General features: G+C 30.8%; 1 pseudogene; it reads right to left on the minus strand.

Annotated features, from left to right (window-relative positions):
• Window positions 1-1,095: 1,095 nt before the first annotated feature.
• The window catches only part of LOC115984896, a 36,372-nt pseudogene continuing 13,110 nt past the window's right edge, over window positions 1,096-24,357 (minus strand).

Raw genomic sequence — 24,357 nt, forward strand, 5'->3', positions numbered from 1 at the left:
GTTATGACTTGGGCCTTCACTCATTGGCCCAGGCCGTGCAAATGTTTATTTGCTTTGTGCTGTTGAGAAGAAAAAAGGAAAGGCCTGGCCCCAAACAGGATTCAAGCCTCTATTCAACATTTCATTGTAATATAGCGTAAAATTTTTTGGGGTATTCATGTGTTCTGGACTTTGCCAACATGTATGATCAACCTATATATTGTGTGAAAATGTAAACAACACTCAATTGAAACATATAAAAAACATTCATTTAATTAAATTATTTAACAAATTAACTAGTACGCTTGTGATAAGAAATTATTTAAAAAGGATTTGAAATGGAAGAGTATGTGTTTTTTTTTTTTTTTTTTTTTTTTTTTTGAGAAAGGAGTATAAGTGTATAATTTTAAATCATTTGTAATATAGACAATTATTCTCTCACAGTATTCCTTAGTGTATATGGTCCATACACATTAGTTAATACATTTTTTAAATGTGGATATCAATAAAAAAAGGTGTAAATAGGGTATAAAATTATAGACATTGTGTGTATTGAATGTATATTAACAATTAACAAGTGTGAAACGGTATTTAATTGTTACAGTTTTTAGTTTGTCAATATTTCATTTTGGGCCACCAAAATTTTCTTTTTAAAAGTGTATGAGATTTAGAAATAAAGTTGGGTATAAAAAGTAAGGAAAAGAATCTCTTTTATACATTTCATGAAGATTTTTGTTTTTCAGGTACTATTATTAATTAATTGATTGCCATCCATTCCAAGCAAAATAAACATATATGATTTTATTCTTGGTCGTAGTGGATTCGAGAGTTGGCCTCTCCAAAAAAATGATCAAGGGTCAGAATATTAAGGGTCAGAATATTATGTATCATGACCTCTCACAACTCCGTAAAAAGTGAGAGTTTTGTGTACTAGATTTGACTTTTTAGTGACTAATAAAATACAATGAACTAAGAAAAATACAACTAATTAGCAAAACAAAATGAAACAAATTAAGAATTATTTTCTCCGACTCTCCCCCATCACTTGTTCATGCCCGAGAGGATATTTAATGCATTTATACTTTTTAGTTCTTGCTATTATTCATATGATCAACCTCTCTTGCTCCACCAAATTTGAAATCTGCAGAATCTTTGAAGCGGGTGTTAATTATAAATATTTGCTAAGTTGTTGAAACTTTGTGATCTTGAGGAGTACTCCTTTATGAGTTTAGAGAAGAATGAATCTGGCTGTTTAAGCAGCTTTCTTGGAGTGTCATATTTTGCGATTCTTCCTGTTCAAGCAAGAGTTCTTTAGTCATTTTTTCATGGGTAATTGTTAGTGCACACACCATACACAAAATTAAAGTCTTGGTTTCAATTCAAAACCTAAAATGTGCGTACGTTGTGTGTAATAAACTTATAAACAATGCCCTTCTTTCATATATTTTAGTGCGGTTGTATGTATGTCACGATATTAGTTCAAAAACTGAACTGTGTGTACCCTGTGTGCAATAAATGTGTAACAATCATTGCCCTTCTTTCATATATGTTAGTCCATGGCTGTATGCATGTCATTGCTTATGTGTGTGTGTCAATGATACTTGCCTTCACTAAGGACCAAAACAAAATCACTATCTATAACTGTGTGGATTTTGTGGGCTATAGTGACCACTGTCCCATTTTTGAACTCTTGACTAATGATCTTCTGTATCACTCCATCAGTGACAGAATCAACTGAGGTTGTTGCTTCATCTAGTACGAGAATGCTACTCTTCTTTAACAAGGCTCTTCCAAGACAAAATATCTATCTTTGGCCCACACTCCAATTGTCTCCATTTTTGACCACTGTTAGAGGCATGCATGTTAATGATAGTAAATTAAAGAAAAGGACACAATCAATTATACAAATACAACAAGTCGATGAACCTGACCTGTGGAATCCAACTTCTCTTCCTTAGCACGCACTAAATTACCTAGCTGACATTAATCTAAAGCCTGTAAATTTTGGAATTTATTCTAGTAAGCATCTTTCAGATAGATTGATAATGATGATTTTTTATCTAAGAAAGACGGACACACACACAAGTGCATGTACAGATACAACACTGCAACGCGAGAAATTTTTGAAAAATTATCATATAAAATGATTGGTATAACACTGGTATGACACATGTACGACACGGATACGACATTCCAAACGAAGTGTTTATGCTTCTCAACTTTTTATTTTTGAGTAATTTATATAATGATCTCTTGTAACTTGTTTTGGAAATTTTGCCCTTTTCTTTTTGGTCTTTAACCTATAATCTACTACAAATATAAATCTTTTGTCCCACTATTTTTGTTTTACTTTATACTCCACTAATCATAATATGTCATGTATTTTATTTTATTTTTTATTTTAAATTTTGGCTATTTTGTAAGAAAAGTCAAATAAATACATGACAATTTGTGATTAATGGAACATAAAAAGTGGAACATAAGATTTGTATTCATCTACACCCTTCTTGATCTCTTGACTAATGGTGTTATTAATTGGATAGAAACTATCAGCTTCACTATAAAAGGTGGTGTTTGATAAGAAATTTTTACCTCCCCTTTTTCACTGTCAGAATATTGCTGTAGTGGGTCTAAGTTTGTTCTAACTGTTCCCTCAAACATTGCTCGGTCCTGTGGTATGACGCTAAGCCTTGATCTTTAAGTCAACATCATCGATTATAATGCTCCCCTCTTTGGGTTCAACAATCCTGAAAATGGCCTGTATGAGGGTTGATTTACCACTCCCTGTCCTTCCTACAACACCAACTTTCTTCCTTCCCAGAAATGTGCAGTTAATGTTTTTCAGGACTGATGGTAAATGTTCAGCATAACGGATCTGCATTATAGTCAAGCCAATTGTTTGTATAAGACAATGTAGGGCAACAACTTGTGAAGCTAGGTTGAGGATTTTCATTACATTGACTTTGAACAATAGCTACAATGTTGTTACTTCTTAGAATTATGTGTACTATCGATGGAAAACGAGAGACTTGTACTATGTCTGGTGCATTAAAGATGAAGATCAAATAGTGTTATTAAAAGACAATGTAGGGCAACGGCATTGTTATGGTAGGTTGAGGATTTTCACTATATTGACTTGAGACAATAGCTAAAATATTGTTACTTTTTGGAATTATGTGTACTACTGATGGAAAATGAGAGACTTGTACGGTGCATTAAAGAAATGAAGATCAAATAGCGTTAGTAAAAGAAGAGAAAATGAAAGAGAGATGAAAAGGTTAATTTGATAAACTTTTTAATGAAAAGATGTGAAGCGATTTGGATAACTCAATGAATGATAGAAACCGTATATTTTTTCAAAAATTAGGATGACTAAGGTAAAAAATGCATTAATTAGGAAAAAAAAAAAAAAAAACCATGGAACCATATGAAATCCCTATTGAAGTTTGCAAGTGCTTCAATGATGTCAGTGTATTCTGCTTGACAAGAATTTTAAATAAAATTTCAAGGATTAATAAAATGTTTAGTAAGTGGAAGAGAAGTACTTTAATACCTATTTTCAAGAACAAATGAGATATTCAAAACTATACAAATTGCCATAAAATTAAACTTATAAGTCACATTATGAAACTTTGGGAGGGAGTGATTGAGTATAGGTTTAGATATGAAACAACAATATTAGAGAATCAATTTTGGTTTTATGCTAGAATGATCTATCATGGAAGCTATTTTCTTACTTAGATGTTGATGGAAAAATATTTATAAGCTTTTATAGATTATATAGTTTTTATCAACCTAGAGAAAGTATATGATAGGTCCCCTAGAAAGGTTATGTGGTGGGTTTTGGAAAGAAAGAAGTCCCTCTGAAGTATATTAGGTTGATTATAGATATGTATGACGAAGCTGTAACTAGTGTGAGAACAAGTGGAGGCATCACATGTGAGTATTCTATCTCTATAGATTTGTATCAAGGACTAGCATTAAATCTATATCTCTTTACACTAGTAATGGATGAGTTCACTAAATTGATTTAAGAGAAAGTCCCTTAGTATATGCTTTTGGCAAATGATTTAACTATAGTGGGTGGAATTAGAAGTGGAGTTAATGTTAATTTAGAAATTTGGGAGACACTTTAGAATCTAGTGGCTTTCGATTAAATAGGACTAAAACAGAATACATGTAATGTCAGTTTAAATTAAGTAGATACAAATATGAAGGGACAACAAGACTCAATGGTCAAGAGATACAAAAGAGTAGAGTTTTCAATATTTTTGGATCAATAATTTATAAATATGGAGAGATTGGAGAAAATGTGAATTACAGAATAAAAGCAGAGTGGATAAAGTGAAGAAATGCATCAAGAGTATTGTGTGATTATATAATACCTATTATGTTAAAGTGAAAAATTTATTAGCCTACTATAAGACTAACTATGCTATTTGGTATTGAATGTTGGGCTGTTAAGAAGCAGGATATTCATAAAATGAGTGTAGCTGAAATGAGAATGTTATGATGGATAAGTGGAAATACACCAAAAATAGGACGCGAAATGAAGAAATTCACTTAAAGATAAGGGTAATCTCTATTGATGAAAAGGTGGAAGAAAGTTGCTTGAGATGGTTTGGTCATTTGCAGAGGAGAGTGATTAATGCCCAGAAATGAAAGAAGGAAGATGAAGACCAAAAATAACATTAGTAGAAGTAGTTAAAAAGGACATGCATGTCAATTAAGAGAGTAACAAAGACTATGTTAGATAGAATAGAATTGAAAAAAAGAATATATACAGCCGTCTTTGACTAATCTTGTTAAGAATCCATAAAAATTTAGGACTAATGTTTCGTTATTGTACGGATGGAAAAGTTTATAAAAGTATTTCGACATCTAAACAATATCAAAATTTTAGATCATTCTTCATAGTTTATCCCTGCTATAGAGGCTCACCTGCAAATTTTTAAAGCATATTGTTCCAACTTCTGGCCAGTTATTTGGTGGTTTGCTCTCTTCAATCACAAGCGGTGCTTCACTTGTTATGTTTGAGTACTGAAGAATTCTTTCAACTGATATCATCATATTTTCTGCATCGCATATGTTCCATATAACTGAAGCTTGCAAAACATTCAAATTCATTCCATATGTCACTGCCAACCCTGCAATGCCTGTAAAAGTTCCAATTCCGGATTATTTCTCTCTTTATGACTAAAGTTTTCTTTTCATATCTTTTAAAGAAATTATTTTTGCTTGTAAGAAAATGGGCCACTAATCGAGTAAGCATCTGATGCAATGCATAGTTCACTGCAGTCAGTCCTAATTTCTCTTCCCCAGGAGATTTTCTACCCCTAAGTCTAAAGGGAGCAAATGATTAACATTAATGGATTCTACTTGGAGGTCATTGTAATGCATAGTTTTTAAAAACACTAGTCGCGGACCCGCGCGTTGCGCGTGATTATTTTTTTAAGGGAGGTCTCATTGTTATCATTATTTTGTAATTTGAACTAACTTAATGAAGAGAAATGCATTTCATAATCATGTTCATCACAAAATAATTTTTTATTATTGTAGAATTGTTTTATTTAAATTTTGAAACCTTAATTCTACCATAGTTGGTTGACTAATTTGTACATCTCTAAGTCAATTATACACATTTTGCTACATGTAAATCCTATTTTCCATAAGGTTGAAATAATGTGGGAAACATTTGATTCTATGGAAGTTAAAAACTAAAATTCTTATATCTTGTCTTAATGTTGCCTCAATAATGTTAAATGAAATGTCAAAAATAGGATTTTGAAAATTTCCATCTCTATTTTTTATATATTTCTATTATTATTGAAGAATATCTTCTTTTTTAGTTTTGATAAGAAATATGGTTTTCCATATTAGAGTTTGATTAGTTTTAAATTTAAATTTTGTATGATTGTATTTAATTATATGATTTAATTAAGTGAATGTAACAATTGATTTTATTGACATTCGTAAGATCATCTTTAATTAATTTTTTACTCCTATCAAGCTCTTTGTTTTCCAAGTAACGGTTACTAATTGACATTTGATTTCTTGATGATAATTCTAATGTACTAAATATGCATTGTAATGTTTATTTTTATTTTATTTTTTTCATTCCAATTTGCTGCCATTAACTTAGTGTATACATAACTATTAGTTTGTTTATGATATGTTTGGTATGATGTTCCGTTGTTGTTGTTGTTGTTGTTGTTGTTGTTGTTGTTGTTGTTGTTGTTGTTGTTGTTGTTGTTGTTATTATTGTTGTTATTATTATAAATTTAGTGTTTCTAAAATAGCATGTGTTTTGTATTCTATTCTTCTATTGATGCATTGTAGCATTTCATGGGAATACATTATGAGAACAATTTTTATTTATATGAATTGAAGTAAAATATTTTATGTTTAATTTTTTAAAATAAAAAATGATAGAAAATATAAACAAATTAATAATATTAAGGATATGGCTGAATTTAAATTTTGAATAAAATAAGATGAAAAGAAAAATAGTAAAAATGAAATGTATATCAATAAACACCAAATTATTCTGAAGAATACAAAAAAAAGATAACAACTTGAAACACAAAAATAAATTGTATCAACCCCTTAGAATTCTGAAAAATACAAAAATCCATTAACCTAAAGTAGAGATGCAAGAAAACAAATCCACAAAAACTCAAATATATATATATATATATATGTGTGTGTGTGTGTGTGTGGGGGGGGGGGGGGGGGAGAGAGAGATAATTATGCATAGAATGGGAGAGGGAATAAAAACAAGGCAAAATAAATGTAGATAAATGGCAAGATGAATAGTGATATTAAGGTAGAGAATAGTGGAGAGAAAAAAAAGTAAAAGAAATGAGAAAGGTTAGAGAAAGTGTAAAAATAAGTTTAGAATTTAATAATAAGTAGAATAGTTTAAAAAAGAAAAATGTGATATTTTGATTGTAATATAATAGATTTTTTAATTCACTTTAAACATTAAAAAAATTATAGGAAAATTTGGAAAGAAAAAAGATAATAACGTTTTTTTTTTTTTTGAGAAAAAAAAAGGATAATAAGGATAATAACATGGTCGTGTGACTACAATGGAGCATAGTAAAAATAAATGCTACAATTAATTTTATTACACTATAAAGTTTTTAATGTCCTCCGTAAGGTCATCTCTCTTTTTTTTTTTCACTCCTCCCATCACGTACTCGTTGGCCTCTTTATTTTCTAAATAACAGTTACAAATTGACGTTTAATTTCTTTTATTTTTCTTTCTCTCTCTACACTTTATTACCTATAAATCTCTCTCTTGTTGTTTATTTGTTGGCATCCTATTGTTTTCCCAAATTTGATAATAATTCTAATGTACTAAATATGCATTGTAATGTTTATTTATTTTTTTTTTCATTCCATTTTGCTGCCATTAAATTAGTATAGCCATCACTATTAGTTTTTCAGTTATGTTTGGTTTGAAATTCTATTATTATTATTATTTTTTTTTTAATTTAGTGTTTCTAAATTGGTATTTGTTTTGCATTTCATTTTTCCATTGTAAGATTTTATGGGAAGACTTTATAAGAACAATTTTTATTTATTTGAATTTAAGTAAAATATTATATGTTTAATTTTTTTTTTAAATGAGACAAAATATAAATAATTTAATGATATGGATTATGGAGGATGTTGCTGAATTTAAATGTTGAATAAAATAAAATGAAAGAGATAATGACTCTCTATCTCCACTATCTCTCTCTCCTAATTTGATTGTGGGTTTTAAACTTTCAATTCGGATGATAATTTGTTGCTCATGATTTAATTTATTAGGAATTGATTGCAACCGACAATTTTAGTGTTTTCCTTCCTTTGGGTGAGCTTCCAAACTGGCTTGAGTAGAGTAAGGGATCAATTTTATATTTTGTTGTGCCCACGCTAGTAAAGCAAAAGATTCGAGGATGGTCTTTATGTGCGATATTTGCAAGAAGCTTTCATGATATGAATGGATTCACTATAATCTATGAATTAAAAAATTATACCAAAAAAATCACATGGCAATATCAACAAAAGAATTGTCATGTAATACCATGTTGGGAATATCTATGGTTGCACTCTATTGGAAGCCGGAGATGAAATGAAGTATTCAATAATACATAATAAGCAGTGGTTTCCAAGTGAAGAAGTTTGGGGTCAACCTGTTTATGACAATGATGAAAAGAATTACCTATCCTATTTTGAACCAATAATCAAAAATGCATGTCTTCCTTGCAATGGAATGATTGCAATCAAATAAGAATTGAAAAGATAACAGCAGAAAACACAAAACTAAATCATATCAATTCAAAGTAGAATTGTAAAGAATACAAAAGTTCAAAATTAAAAAATACACCAAAAACTGAGAGAGAGAGAGAGAGAGAGAGAGAACTTGTTGTGTGTGGAAAAATAGAAAATCATGCATGGAATGATTGAGAGAACAACAAATTTATAGTAAGAGGTAAAGAATAAGAATAGTCAAAATAAAAGAAGATAAAGGGGTAAGGGAATAGTGATATTAAGTTAGAGAGTAGTGGGGATACGAAAAGTTAAAATGGAATGAGAAAAGTTGAAGAAGGTATAATAATAAATAAGAATAATTAAAAATAAGATTAATATGATATTTTGATTTTAATATAATGGAGTTATTAATTCACTTTAAATGTTAAACAATTATATGAAAAATTGAAAAGAAAAAAGATGATGACATGGCTGCTGATGTGGCTTAACGGGAGCGTAGCAATATTAAATGCTACGCTTCAGCTTTTAGTAATATATAGATTATATATAGATTAGCCACAAACCTGCGTGTTGCGCATGATAATAATTTTTGTGGTAGTTTTATTAAATTTATTTTATACAATTTAAACTAATTTAATAAAGAGTAATGTATTTTGTAATTATATTTTTATTCATTATAAGAATAATCATAAATGTAATATAGAATCAATCATAAATCATAAATTTAATAATTTTTGTCGTACTAAAATGAAAAAATATACAATTTTTCTCAAAAATTCAAAAGGCAATTTAACGAAAATATTTATTTTTTAATAAAAGTTATTTATAACATTTTGTGAATCATTAAAAAGAAAAGAAAATTTAGAAATTATTCTTTTAGTTTTAAACAGACTTTCTCAAACTTATTTTTTTTGCCTACAATCCAAAACACTGAAAAAAGTAACTAAAAAAATTAATAAAACTTAACTATGATTAATTGGACCAATTAGGAAAAAAAATTGTTATTTATAATCTACTAAGGTTATTTTCTTTGCGGAAATTGTAATTTCGTCCACCCAAAACATATTATCAAATAATCAATTATTAGCAAAATCTAAGAATTAAATTTCTATATATGCATTGTTATAAAATAATAATAATAATAATTAGAGTAAAATTGCAAAAGATAAAATTTGTCTCTCATCCAATAACTTTTGTTTAGCCAACCTTTGCTTTTCTCTAAATAAATTGCATTATAGAGTACTTTGTCTACCACAAAGGATTAAAAAATAAACAAAAATGATTAAAGTCTCATAGTTTAACATCTAAATTAAGCACTATAAAAATCATGCTATCAAATTACAGTAGCTACCAAATTAAATTATCCAAATCATGCTATATATTAGAATAATATTATATTTTTATATTTTATCCTTTATAATGCAATAGGATAACATTTAACAATCAAAGAGAGAGAGAGAGAGAGAGAGAGAGAGAGAGAGAGAGAACTGAATTGCATTAACCTAAAGTAGATTAAAAAATATAAAAAATTATCAACCTAAAGCGAAGATGCAAGAAAAATAAAAAATAAAAATCCACTCAAAAATTGAGAGAGAGAGAGAGAGAGAGAGAGAGAGAGAGAACCTTTTTTTTGTAAGGGAAAACTATGCTTGGAATGAATGAGATAGTGACAAATTTATAGTAAGAAAGTGTGAATAAGAAGAGACAAAAATAGAGGAAGATGAAGGGAAAGATGAAGAATGATATTAATGGAGAGAGTAGTGGGGAGATGAGAAGGTAAGAGAATGAGAGAATGAGAAAGGTTAAAGAAGTAGTGGGGAGATGAAAAGGTAAGGGAGGAAGAAAGGTTGGAGAAGTGTAAATATGAAATAAAAAAAATTATAAATAATTATAAGAAAATAATTATAAGAAAATGGAAAAAAGAAAAAAGAAAAAAAAAGATGATGACATGGACGTTGACGTGGCTCAACCTGAACGCAGCAGCATTAAACTACGCTAGCTTTTAGTAATATATATTAGCTTTTAGTTTTAAACAGACTTTTCAAACTTATTTTTTTTGCCTACAATCCAAAACACTAAAAAAAGTAACTAAAAAAATTAATAAAACTTAACTATGATTAATTGGACCAATTAGGAAAAAAAATTGTTATTTATAATCTACTAAGGTTATTTTCTTTGTGGAAATTGTAATTTCGTCCACCCAAAACATATTATCAAATAATCAATTATTAGCAAAATCTAAGAATTAAATTTCTATATATGCATTGTTATAAAATAATAATAATAATAATTAAAGTAAAATTGCAAAAGATAAAATTTGTCTCTCATCCAATAACTTTTGTTTAGCCAACCTTTGCTTTTCTCTAAATAAATTGCATTATAGAGTACTTTGTCTACCACAAAGGATTAAAAAATAAACAAAAATGATTAAAGTCTCATAGTTTAACATCTAAATTGAGCACTATAAAAATCATGCTATCAAATTACAGTAGCTACCAAATTAAATTATCCAAATCATGCTATGTATTAGAATAATATTATATTTTTATATTTAATCCTTTATAATGCAATAGGATAATGCATTTAACAATCAAAGAGAGAGAGAGAGAGAGAGAGAGAGAGAGAACTGAATCGCATTAACCTAAAGTAGATTAAAGAATATAAAAAATTATCAACCTAAAGCGAAGATGCAAGAAAAATAAAAAATAAAAATCCACTCAAAAATTGTGTGTGTGTGTGTGAGAGAGAGAGAGAGAGAGAGAGAGAACCTTTTTTTTGTAAGGGAAAACTATGCATGGAATGAATGAGATAGTGACAAATTTATAGTAAGAAAGTGTGAATAAGAAGAGACAAAAATAGAGGAAGATGAAGGGAAAGATGAAGAATGATATTAATGTAGAGAGTAGTGGGGAGATGAGAAGGTGAGAGAATGAGAGAAGGAGAAAGGTTAGAGAAGTAGTGGGAGATGAAAAGGTAAAGGAGGGAGAAAGGTTGGAGAAGTGTAAATATGAAATAAAAAAAATTATAAATAATTATAAGAAAATGGAAAAAAAAAAAAAAAAAAAGATGATGACGTGGACGTTGACGTGGCTCAACGTGAGCGCAGCAGTATTAAACGCTACGCTTCAGCTTTTAGTAATATATTGATTAGTGATACTCACTTGGATTGATAATTTCTTCAGGAAGCGTCACCAGTAAAAACAATGAGAAGGCAAAGACGAAATTGGATAGCAAATTCAGTCTGAAAGAAAACCATTCCATTGCTGACACACTATGAAACCATGGCCTTGAGTGGTTGTTGACAAGACCAACGTTTCCATTGATAAAACGGTCTTCTTGATCAAAAGCACGGATTGTTGTAGCTCCTGATAGTGATTCTGCAAAGTGGTGGAGGATTGGTGCTTGTTGTATACCTGCTAAGCGGGCCAGTTCTCTTGCTGTTCGTATGTAATATTGCTGAAGTAATCACAATTAATTATTGATCAGCATCCATAAAATGGGAGCAATTCATGCACACACAGACACACAGAGAGTTAGGGAGGGAAGGGGGGAGGGACATACTGTTCTGAAGCTACTTAACAGTAAATATACGGTACTTCTCTTTTGGTAGCATTAGAAATTAACTCAATGGTTCATTAAGTTAGTGTTTTCAAGACATAATTTTGTTTCTTGCAGCACAGTTCTTGTTAACATTATGAGTTTTCAAATGCTTTAGAAATCAAAATTTTTATTTACAAATTTTAAGTAATCATCTCTAGATAGTATATAGATAAGGTACAAGAAGTGTCTTACCTGATACCACATGCAGATTGCAGTTACTGGAATGAAAATGACAAATACTTCCTATGCCACCTGAGACATCACTGCAATAGTTGCTAGCATCTATATTGATGAGAAAGCACACCATGCTGATTTTATTGCCAATCCTAAGTCTAACACACTTTGATCTGTAGATGCCTGCAGAGGTAAGTACAGGCTGTTAGCCCTCTTGAAAGAACCTTTACAATTATATTGATCATATGTGGGGAGAAAAAGAAAGAATGAATGATAACTTGAATTTTGTATCAGTTATTAATTTTTTATTTTTAGTGTTTAGTCTACTACCTCTTGGAAGCTATTATATCTGACAAAAGGTTTTAAAGTCATGAGTTAAAATTTTGGCTTATGACTTGAAGTTTTGTCCAATCCAGCAACTTATAATTGACATCTTTTCTTATCTTTCATAGGATGGTTGCACTGAAGTTAGAGGATTCTCTAATGTTGGGACAATCTGCTGGGGTGTGGTTGGAGAGGATAGGGACTGTGAAAGGAATTTCACATTGTCAAACTCATTTTAGTCATAGGCCCATAGTCGAAGTCAATAGGTTTTTCCCTTCATCATTTTTTTATTATTTTTCTATAGGATCCTTATCCTCTAATATTCTACATGTTTTTAACATCATGTTTAACTTTTAACTGATCTGAACATGCTCAAATCTTTTTATTCTGGTTGTTGTATATAACCTTTCAGGTTTTTGTTAGTTGCAAATGCAAATTGTTTTTGTCTAGAATAATTTTTTTTTTATAATAAATTGTGATATGAGTACTAATTGCATAGATTCAGCCATATTAATTATACCACTAGTAACACCAATGTATAAATTCAATGAAATCAACATAAATTGTGTCAAAGTGGAAGTTACCTGGTTTAAGATTCTTCCAAAGGGGCTTGAATCAAAAAATGCCATTGGTGCCCGGAATATACCATGCAACATGTTTGTGAAAAGCTTTTGTGATGTCCAAATTCCTGCCTTTACTAGTATGGCTCTCACGTACACGCAAAGTGAACTTCCAAGAGCAAGTACTACATAAACAAGCAATATGAAGTTCATTGCCAATTTTGGTTTAGTCTCACTTGTGGGAGGTGAAGCCTTTACCATCCAGTAGTTACTTGCTACTTGTAATACTTGATCTGATAAATGTGCCAAAAGAATGAATGGAACCAGGGCTCCACGTTTCACAATGGTCAAATAAGACCAGTAAACTTCTTTTCCGATGCTTCCTTTCTCTCTTTCTTCATCTTGCACCAATTTACCTCCTTTTTCTGTAATTTCAAAAGAGAGATTATGCTCTGCGTCATGTGGTGTGCGTAGAAGTTCTGCATTTGAAGTTGAATCTGTGTTGGATTCATCATCAGCTATAAGGCTTTGAGATGTTCTACTTGAATTTTCAATTGAGGGGATTGAGTCTAGAGCCTGGCTATGAGCACCAACCAAATAATCAAATCCTATTTTTGCTTCAAAAGTTCTTCAAATTGTCCAGCTTGTACAATTCTTCCATTCTGTATCACCTGTTGAAATTTATGTCAGTTAGTCTGATGAACCACAATCCTCAGCATTGTAGCAAACTCTTGAGATTTTGGAAGTCCTAGTTCTTGAATATCAGGAAAATTATCAGATTATCAAGTAATCTTGGAATCATAACATATGATTTTTTTTCCTAACTTTTTTTTTTTTTTTTTCAACTCTTAAATCTATCCTAAAAAAAATATTGTACATCAGTCACATATAATTTCCCACTCTTTTATCTACTTACATGATTAAATAACAACAAGAGCCGTGAAGTCATGCTTACTAGAATTAGGTCTGCTGCTGGAAGAAACTCAACTTGGTGGGTAACAAAAAGTATAGTCTTGTCTTTAAGAATCCCCATCCGGCATTCCTGCAAAAAGTACAAGAAACAATAATCAATGTTGGAAGTAGGGAGTGGATGAGCTGTTTAGTTATAGGACCTAATTAAGAGACATTCTCATATTCTAGTTACTAACCTCAAAGAGTTGGGTGCCTGTATGAGCATCAACAGCACTGAAAGGATCATTGAGTAAATATATATCAGCGTCCTGGTAAGCTGCTAGCAATTTGTATCCTTTGCTTCTGTCCTCCACTCATATTTATCCCTCTTTCACCAATCTCTGTTAGATCACCACAGGGGAAAATTTCAAAATCCTTTGTCAAAGCACATGCTTTAACTGTTTTGTTATACTTAGCACTCTCATACTGATTCCCAAATAGAATATTCTCCCTGATATTTCCTGACAGTATCCATGCAGACTGAGGCACATAAGCCTTTGTACCACTGATCTTCACTGTCCCTGACAGCTTTTCTATATCTCCAAGCACACATAAGAGCAGGCTTGACTTCCCTGATCCCACAGTCCCACATATTGCCACTTCCATTCCCCTCTTCACTTTTAACTGTATTCCTTCCAGAGTTGGATTCCTTGACTCAGGATCCCAGCTAAATCTCCCACCATCAATCTCAATGTCAAATTCAGTTTGATCTTTTGGAATATACTCAATGGCATCCTTTTGAATTTCATCCTCCTGGAGGTAGGTGGTAATTCTATCAGCTGAGACTTCTGCCTGTGCAATCACAATCAGTAAGTCAGGCTGGTCTTCAATAGGGCGATGTAGCATTCGGAAGGTGGCCAAAGCAGATAAGACTCTTCCTGCTGTGAGTTCAACCCCCATTAGCATACATGCCCCAAAAGTTACCACAGAGATAAATGCAGTTGATCCCCAGAAGATAAAAGATGAATGTGCTGACAGTCTTAGTGATTTCCATATCCAACCATACTCTATTGTCCTCAAGCTTTCTAACCTTTGAAGGAATTCACTGTCCCATGCTTGAAGTTTAATAGTCTTCATATTTTGAAGAACTTCTGAAGTGGCTTTCATCCTATTGTCCTTGGCTTCCATGATCTTAGATTGGTATCTATTCTGGACTCTTGTAATGGGTATATTGCAAACCATAACTATTAAAGTTGTGGCTAATGCAGCAAATGACCCCAAACCTAGATTTGTATGTAGAATGTAGATTGCTAAGGACATTTGTACTGGAAACATCCATATTATGTTTAAGTACCAAATGAAGTCTGTGATTCTTTGGATATCTACACTCATATAGTTGATGATCTCTCCGATAGTGTGGTTTTGGCGGGATGGACTTGACAGGAGTAAGCCTTTCTCGTATATGGGAGATATCAGAGCAGCTTTAAGGTGAAGGCCTAGCTGGCGTACGCCAAAAATCCATTGCCTCTGTGCTATTGTCTCAACCACATTGGCAACTAAAAAGGCTAGGGCCAGAAGGTACCCAGCCTCTAAACTCTTGGTGCTCTTCTCAGTTAGGAAATGTACGAAGTCATTGATGAGGTATGGGCCAACACAACATGCTACAGCACTAACCACTGCAAACAATGCATTGATTGCTACTTTCTTCCTGATAAACAAAAAGATTGCCTTATAGATGGATGGATTTGTAGTTCCATCTTTCTCCCTAACTTGTTTCAGACTCTCATCAAAGGAATGGGAGAGAAATCTTGCTGAGTCCTTGATATCAACATCTGGAATTTCCTCCTGTTCGAGGGGTTTCTTAAATCCAACAGCAAAGAGTGGATTGAGCCAAGAGAAGGTTATGAGTTGGACAAGAGTAGCTTTGCTGTATAACGATATCCTCTTGTATTCTGAATGTTCATCAGTTTTTCCATTGGAAGTGGTTCGGCAATGCCATTGGGGACATTAAAGATGATGCCTGTCTTCCCTCGGATTGAAAAGGCCAAGAGGCAAGTAGAAGCAAGCAGGCCAAGGTAGTCTGCATAATCGCTTACTCCAAGTTTTCCACTGTTTATAACTCTGAAATGGGTATCAAGAGCTGTGCAGATAATCGACAACTAGAAGCTGCAAAGCCACCATGCTCTTAGTAACCAGGGGAACATGATGTACTTTTTATTTGGGAATATGTATTCAGTAACAATTGTAGTTGCCCATGATAGCACTTGCATAATTTCTGAGGAAAAAGCTCGTGCTTTAGAGTTGCATTGAGTTCCACTACCCTTTAGCAGCATCATTAGCATTAGGAAGTGAGTCCCCAGTAGTAAACTGGAGCAAATTATGCTGGCTATGTAGCCAATGCTGAATTGTTTTCTGATGAGATATTTGTCTATGCCTCCGTCCATAAATTTTGTTCGTGCAAGATTTACCAAAAATACTACATAGAACCCAAGTTGTACAACAATGCTGGCATGCTCCCACAAACATGGTGAATCTAGTTTCGGCCATGCTGTCCGAAATTGAAGAATTTTTTCTGTCAAATGTCATGAAACAGGTTTCAAATACCAAACTTGGGTAGAATGATAAAGATTAAATGGGAAGTCTAAATGTAATATACATTATCATCAATGAGAATATAATTGTAACATTTTGTTTGTGAAATTATCTAAGCTATGCAAGACTATCTAAACTAACAACTCAAAGAGATTGTATTACTGAATTGATTAACATTTATAAATGAGTGAGACTTTGTTTATATACACGCAGAGCTCAATGGAGGGAAGCGTAACTCACTAAAAAACAATTGAATTAGTTAAATAATCCTTCTACACGTGTCAAGATCTGTTACCATTGGTTACAGTTTCTGGTTTAACATTGTTATTGTTAGTATCTACATTAGTCTAGCTCACTGCACTTGAGTCTAATGTATTGTACTTGTAGTATACTCATATTACTTGTACTTCACATATACTGTGCTTTGATATCATGTTAAGAATATAAAGAGAGAGACAATTATGCTACGCATAATATTTTACCCGAGCTTAGTAGTAGAGGCAAGTAACCAGTATTTGCTTAACGTATGTGTGCCATATCAGCAAAAATCATGTGTTCAAAACACAATTTCAGTTAAATTGTGAAATCGTGTTTGCAAGACACAATTTCAAAATTATATGTTGAACACATGATTTCCAATGATGTGTACGAACGTGTGCAACAAACATGAACCTTTGCTTAATTTTGGTTTTGGAGGCTATATGTTACTCTTAAGAAGATTAAAAGTAGTATTCGGCACTAGCAGCTTCTAACTAAAAAAGGCATATTGGGCTACACTATATATATATATATATATATATATATATATTTTTTTTTTTTCCAACTTTCCATAGTATTTGAATAACTATGGTTTTCACATTTATGTATCTGGCCTATTCGTAAACAGCTTAATATAAAATCTCCCATAACATGGACATTTTATGAGAAACCTGATAGCAACAAATTTTTGGTGCAATGAATGAGCAATTCTGATGTGTGCTAGCTTATGTTCACACCAGCTGAAGAGCCTTTAAAGTTAATTTGTAATGACTAGTTTGGGACCTAAGTTCTTCACTTTTTTTTCTACTCCCTTTTTATGGATCGGCCACTTCAGGAAGTTTATTTCTAATTCTTTTTCTTTTTGATTTCAAAATTTATCTCTAGTTTTGGCAATTAAAACGGTGGGTAAATTTGTACTTATACCCTATATTTTAAGCATGTAGTTAAGCTAAACTCCATAGTTTCAAAAGTATGATTTTTTTTTATAAAAAATTTATGAATGAAAAATATACTAAGATTCAAGAGTAAATATAGTATGAAAAAAAAAACTAAAATCAAAGGAAAAAAAAAACTAAAATCAAAGGAAAAAAAAAAAAAACTAAAATCAATATTAACAATATATAATCAAAGGAAAAAACATAAAATAATTATTTCTCAAAATATTTTAACTCAATCGTTTATCAAAAAGAAATTTAATGTTCTTTTAAATCTCGAAAATAATGTGATTATGTATATACTAAATTTGAAGTAATTTCTCTTTTGATGTACAAAATCAAGAAGTCATTTAAACAATCACATATATATATATATATATATATATATATTTTGGCAAAACCTAGTTTTGACAATATTAGTGACCAAAAATGCTCTTCTTGTAGTTATTGTAGAAAAAAAGAGCAAGTATAACAACAATAACTCTATAAACAAGTTGGTAGATTATTGATCTTTAATCCCTACAAATCATTTGGAACCATTCAAAAGAAATGACAAAAAAGATGTGTACTTTAAATTTGCTACCATCCCGTCAAGAAAAAAGAAAGGAAAACACATGTTCAAACACCCAAAAATGGACATATAAGATCAAGAAACTAACTTAGAATAAAAACAAAACAGTAATTTTGCTTAAAGACCGTTAGTATCTTATTTCTTAGTTCTACCGATTTAGACAAGACTTTTTTGTGTGTGTGTGTGTGTGGGGCATAAACCCCCCCCCCCCCCCCCCCCCCAAAAAAAAAATTAAAAAAAATTGTGTTCGAAATTTTTTTATTTAGAGAGAGACTATAAAGCTAACCTTCTAAAGTTCTTTTGTACTAACTTAATCTTTAGGAAAATAAAGGTAAAAAAAATGGGTGATGCAGTTTGGATGTTGATTTTTACTTGCAACGGACCGATTGGGCAAGGGGATCATGGGCTGCTTTGGTTTAAACATGGCTCTGTCCTTGGTACCCACTGAACCTACCCAAAACTCCCCCCTTCTTGTTATCTTATTTAAAAAAAAAAAAAAAAGATTTTGAAATGTATTTATATAAATATATTTTGTAATTCTTTCAAATGGCCAATAATTTTTTGACCCTAACCATATGTAGCTTAGAATTATAAAATGATATATTATTACAACATCCCATTACTAATCTACCATTTTTATTTGCTATTGATTTATTTATTCAAATTTCCCTTCTTTTTTTTTTTTTTTTGGGTGTGTGTGCGCGTGCGTGTGTGGCAATAACCCACCTTTTGACTAGTTAGAAATGAAAGCTAAGGTAAAAATAATAATCATTGATACTTCTAAGTTAATTTAAAAATTAACAAAAATTTCTTTAAAAAAAATTAAAAAAATCATGCAAAAATCATTGATACTTTGTCCTCATCATTTTTATTTTGGATAAAATTTAGCTACAAAATTGATTGTAGCCTAAGGCAATAACTTCATTCAATAAAATAAACATTACTATATATTTTGAAAATCTAATTGTTGGATTATATACTTTTTACACTCTTAATACACATGTCAAATTTTGTATCAATTGGATATTATTTACTATATGATCTATAAGCTTATATTTTATGCACAATTTTAAATTACAAAAACTTGCAATTTAAACAATTTATTAATGAGATAGTTATTGATCTTTAATTTTTTAAATATTTTGTAAGCATGGAGGATATAAGAAGAAGATGTAATCCAGTAGTAGATTTGTTAAAATTTACCTTTAATAATAAGATATTGAGTAAGGTTATAATCTAAAATTACAACCAATTTTGTAACTAAATTTTTTCATTTTATTTTAATCTTATCCTGAACTAAAATCATAACTCCGCTAGTGGCAATGATCCACAATGTGAAATGGGGCTAGACCGCTAGAGGAAGCGGAGACATATGCTACATATATGGAGAGAAGGCAACCGAGTAGGCCATTTGTTTGCACTGCATGCCCAAAATGTTGAGGATGAACCTCCTTTTATTGGAGAGGCAATGTCTACTTATAGAACTAGTAGATATATATTTAAATCATTTATTTTTTTGTCCAAAAAAAAAAAAAAATCTTAAAAGCTATTCTACGAAAAAAAAAAAAAAAAAAACGGTGGAGCACCTCTAATAATTGCTAGCTCTATCATTAGACTAAAACATCAATTGGTTTTTTGGTATAGGCGAAGATCGAATTCTAGATTTCTTATTTGATCACAAAAGATTTTACCAATGAACTAATTAGAACTCATACACAGATGGAAACCTTTTGATGTTACTTGCTATATATATAATTCGGACGATATAAGACAGAAAAATCTAAGTTTACGATGTCCGATGCTATCTCACTTTTGAGGTATTGTTAAATAATAAGTATTAATTCAACACCTATCCCCTTCTTTCTCTCACATGATAATGTTCTTACTAATTAAATTTATAATAAAACTTATTATTCATATAAGAAAAGAGAGTAAATTATTGTTCTTAGTGTACTTTCCAAGTGCATAAAAGTCCTCTCCTCTATGCTCTTATCAATCCATAAAATTATAGAATATTTAAGAAGTTGGATAAATATGTACTTTTTTTTTTGCAATAAATTTAAATAGCGACGTTAATTATTACGAGAGAGATGAGAGAATACAAATTTATTATACTAAAAATATTCAAACCCTATGGATGGGGCACCTCTCTCTCTCTCTCTCTCTCTCTCTCTCTCTCTCTCTCTCTCTCTCTCAAATACAAGTAGGTAAAGAAATACTCTAAAAAAGAGTAAAAATAAAATATATAACAATAAATATCAAATTATCCAAGTCATTCTATGTAATATAATAACATTGTATTATTATATACTATATGTATAATGTAGTAGGATAATATTTAATAATCAAAGAGAATGGAAAAAATAACAACTTAAAACACAAAACTAAATCGCATCAACCTAAGTAGAATTCTAATTAACACAAAAATTCATCAACCTAAGTATGGATGCAATAAAAATAAAAAATCAAGCAAAAAATGAAAAACAAGGAGAGAGAGAGACAGAGAGAGAGAGAGAAATAACATTTTTGTGTGAGAAAACTATGTATAGAACGAAAAAGAAAATGTCCAATTTATAGTAGTATGTTGAGAATAAGAAGAGTCAAAATAAATGAAGATAAAAGGGTAGAGAAAGAATGATATTAAGATAGAAAGTAGTAAGGAGATGAAGAGGTAAAATAGAGGGAGAGTTTTGGAAAATTAATAATAAAAATAACGGTTAAAAGATATTTTAATTTTTAAATAATGGGGTTTTTAAGTCACTTTATTAAATGAGAAAATGTTTTAAAAAATATATGAGAAAAATTGAAAACAAAAAAGGATAATGACATAGCTGTTGATGTGGCTCAACCGAAATATAGTAATAATAAATATTACACTTCAGCTTTTAGATATATATAGATATAGGTTTTAGAAATTACTTTGTAGTTTGTAGTTTGTACACCTTATTACATAGATTAATGGGTCTAGCGAGATCTCATTAGAGATCTAATTAGAGATCCAATTAGCAGCACCTTTTACCTTCGGAATCAAAGTCAAGAAAGTATGGTTTTGCTGCCTTTGCATTCTTTTATTGATAAAGAAACTTTGAACCGGTTTGACAAACTCTATGGCTTTTAGAGACCTCATTATTGAAGAATGATGATTTCCTTAATTTTTCTCTTATGTAGGGATTCAAGTTAGGTCTTCATTTTCAATATTAAGCATCAATGGTTGGATTAAGTCGTGAATTTTCTCAGGGATTGGGGATTTCTTGATAAATTAATTCATAAAAAATTTACAAAATAATCCCCTATCTCTTTTCTACTTTGAAACCCAACTCCCTTGTCTTTTTAAGAACAAAAGATTAGTCATTTTATCCTATAGTTTTGTCTCAAAAGGGTTTCTTCCCTTTTTCTTGCATCTCATAGTATTTCTCTTTGGAGCTATTCCTCATATTCTTTCATACTGGCACTATCCTCTTCGTTAAATTGACCCAAGGAATTAGTTACCAAAAAAAAAAAGACTATCTTTTCTCTATTTTCCTAATTCTTAAAAATAAATGGAGTTGAAGGGGAAAAAATTCACATGATCGGCCTTCTAGTTCTAGAGCATGGCCCTTCCTTGCCCAAAAGTCACAACCTTCAAGTGCATGTGACTATTTCACTTAAGGAGCTTGTAACATTATTGATTACCCTTTCACCTTTCCAAGGCTTAAAATTGTAGACATTATCATCCCTCTAGTTGCACTGATTTTCCCATGTATAGGATGTATGTATTCTCATTTTTATATTGTTTAATGTACAGATTCCAAATTTATATGGGATATGCACATTATGAGAAAGAGGTTGGATGCATTGAATTCATAATATATTTTCTGATTACACTCTTAAAATTGACTACTCGAGAGAGAAAGAGATTTATTCCAGCTGTCCACATGACCAGAAGTTAAAATTAAATTTTGAGCTTCCTGTAAAGCTATAATTGCTTTTATCTATTCCTAGTTTCACAATCAAAAAAAGAAAAAAAAAGGGCTTCATTTTCAATTTGAATCTGCCTCACAAAACTAGTTTATTATCTAATTTAAAAAAACGATCTGTAGCTTTAGGCTGCCTTTACTTCTTTATTCCTAAACCTAACGTTGCCTTATTTCTGAACAATCCTCCTTGTGTCCTGAAAAACCTCAACAATCCTCTCTTTGTGATTGTCCTCTCTCTCTCTCTCCTTGTAAGTTGTTATAGGTTATAGGTTGAGACTTAATAGGTTAGTGTCATATTCAGGTTGATATGACTAACCTGTTTAATAAATGGGTTGGATTAGTGTCTAATCCATGGAACCTGTTTGATCTGTCTAACCAGTTTAATTAAATGACAGTTTACTAATATACTCTTCAAATCCTAAGTATATAAACTTATTAGTTGTTATGGTTTATTTTCTTTGACATATTATGATTGATTATTTTTTATATTGAGATATGCTTTAATTTTAAATAATTATTTGTGATGCAATTACTCTTTAGTTATAAATTTTATATTAAAAATATTTATTTTTTTGGTTTTTCATAATTCAATTTGGTTAATACTAATTTTGTTTTGCATTTTGATAAAATTTGATAAATAGGTCGACATGATTGACCTGTTTAATAAATAAATTGTGTTAGGATTGAAGAATCTTGATCCGTTTAATAAACATGTCATGTTAGTGTTGACCCATATAATCAGATACTCATGAGTCGATATGACACAAACCCGACACGTAAACATGAATTGCTACCCCTAGTTGAGAGAAAGAATGAGGAGATATTATTTTGTTTGAGAAAATAGAAAAGATGTATAAAAAATGAAAAAAAAAATAGCATTTGTACCGTACCATTCCAAGATAGAATACAGATGCTAAAAATTTTAGCATTTAAAACATTTAATGTGTGAGATTGTTTTGGTGTTTAGTGTGTTAAATGCCAAAAACCTTAATGCTAGTGGTATTAGGGCATATATTAACAATACCCTTACTATTATAATAACTAGTCGCAAATTCGTGCAATATATAGAAAATTTTGCATAAATGTACAATTTAAATGTTTAAATCAAAATACAACATATATTAAGTACGTTTACATAGGTTCTAATCTTCACTAATTGCATCAACAACAAAAAAAAATTAGTAAGCATGAAACACCATAAAATATTGGCTACAAGAGGATTCATATGTTTACATGATAGTGTCTTGTAACTCAACTAGTATCTTATGATGTTTTCAACATAAAACATCAAAGATGTCCAAAAATTAAATCTCTCCTCCCTCAAATATTGAATTATTAAAAAATAACTTTGCTCTAAGTTATTTTTACAATTTATTCAAAAAAAAAAATAAATAAATAAAAAAAGTAAGTAAAAGATCTATACTTTATATTCAATAATAATTGGGAAGATTACAACTTACCCACTTGTTGTTTGACCGAAATTTAAATTGTCTACTTATAGTTTGGAATCTCATAATGTAAGTGTTCTGTTGGGTTCTTTTTTATCTTATTTGATCTTGTATTTTCATTTTTTTTTTTGTGTTTTGGGAAGAGAGAGACATAAAAATAGAGCAAAATTACATATTTAGCCTCCTTAAAAAAAAAAAAAAAAAATATATATATATATATATATATATGAGATGGTTTACTGAATTCTAACTGAGCTAACCTCAGGTGGGTAAAGTGTCAAATTTGAAACCACATATAGGCAACTAAAATTTCAATTGAACCACAAATAGATAAGTTCTAATTTGCCCATCATAATTATATTAGCATCATGATTTAGCCATAAAGCATTATGTTTGTATGCTTATTAGAATCTCGAAAGATTGCAACAGCCTTACCTGGAATGGAAACGCTTTTTTTTACCAATTAAGAAGACATGGTTGATGTCAACCTTAAGACTGGCAATGCAGCTGCAATGCAATCATTACCAGAGTAAGGAGGATGTGCATGTTGATACATATTGTACACTTAAGAGCATTACCATCCAGATTCTAAAAAAGTTCTTGTAAGGACACAGTTCGTAACGACCCATAACAGTATTGGGTTCGCACGTAAAAAGGCCCAAACAATATCATTTATAGAGCGTGGGTTTGAAAGGCTAGGCCTTGGTCACCAGGCGGTGAGTCTTTTCATGGTGTTCATACATGGCTAAGTCATTTTCGCCCTAGGAGTCTTTCTCTTGGAGGCGGGCTGGGAGGCTCTGGTTTTTG

Source organism: Quercus lobata, chromosome 4, assembly GCF_001633185.2.
Source record: "Quercus lobata isolate SW786 chromosome 4, ValleyOak3.0 Primary Assembly, whole genome shotgun sequence".
Lineage (NCBI taxonomy): Eukaryota > Viridiplantae > Streptophyta > Magnoliopsida > Fagales > Fagaceae > Quercus > Quercus lobata.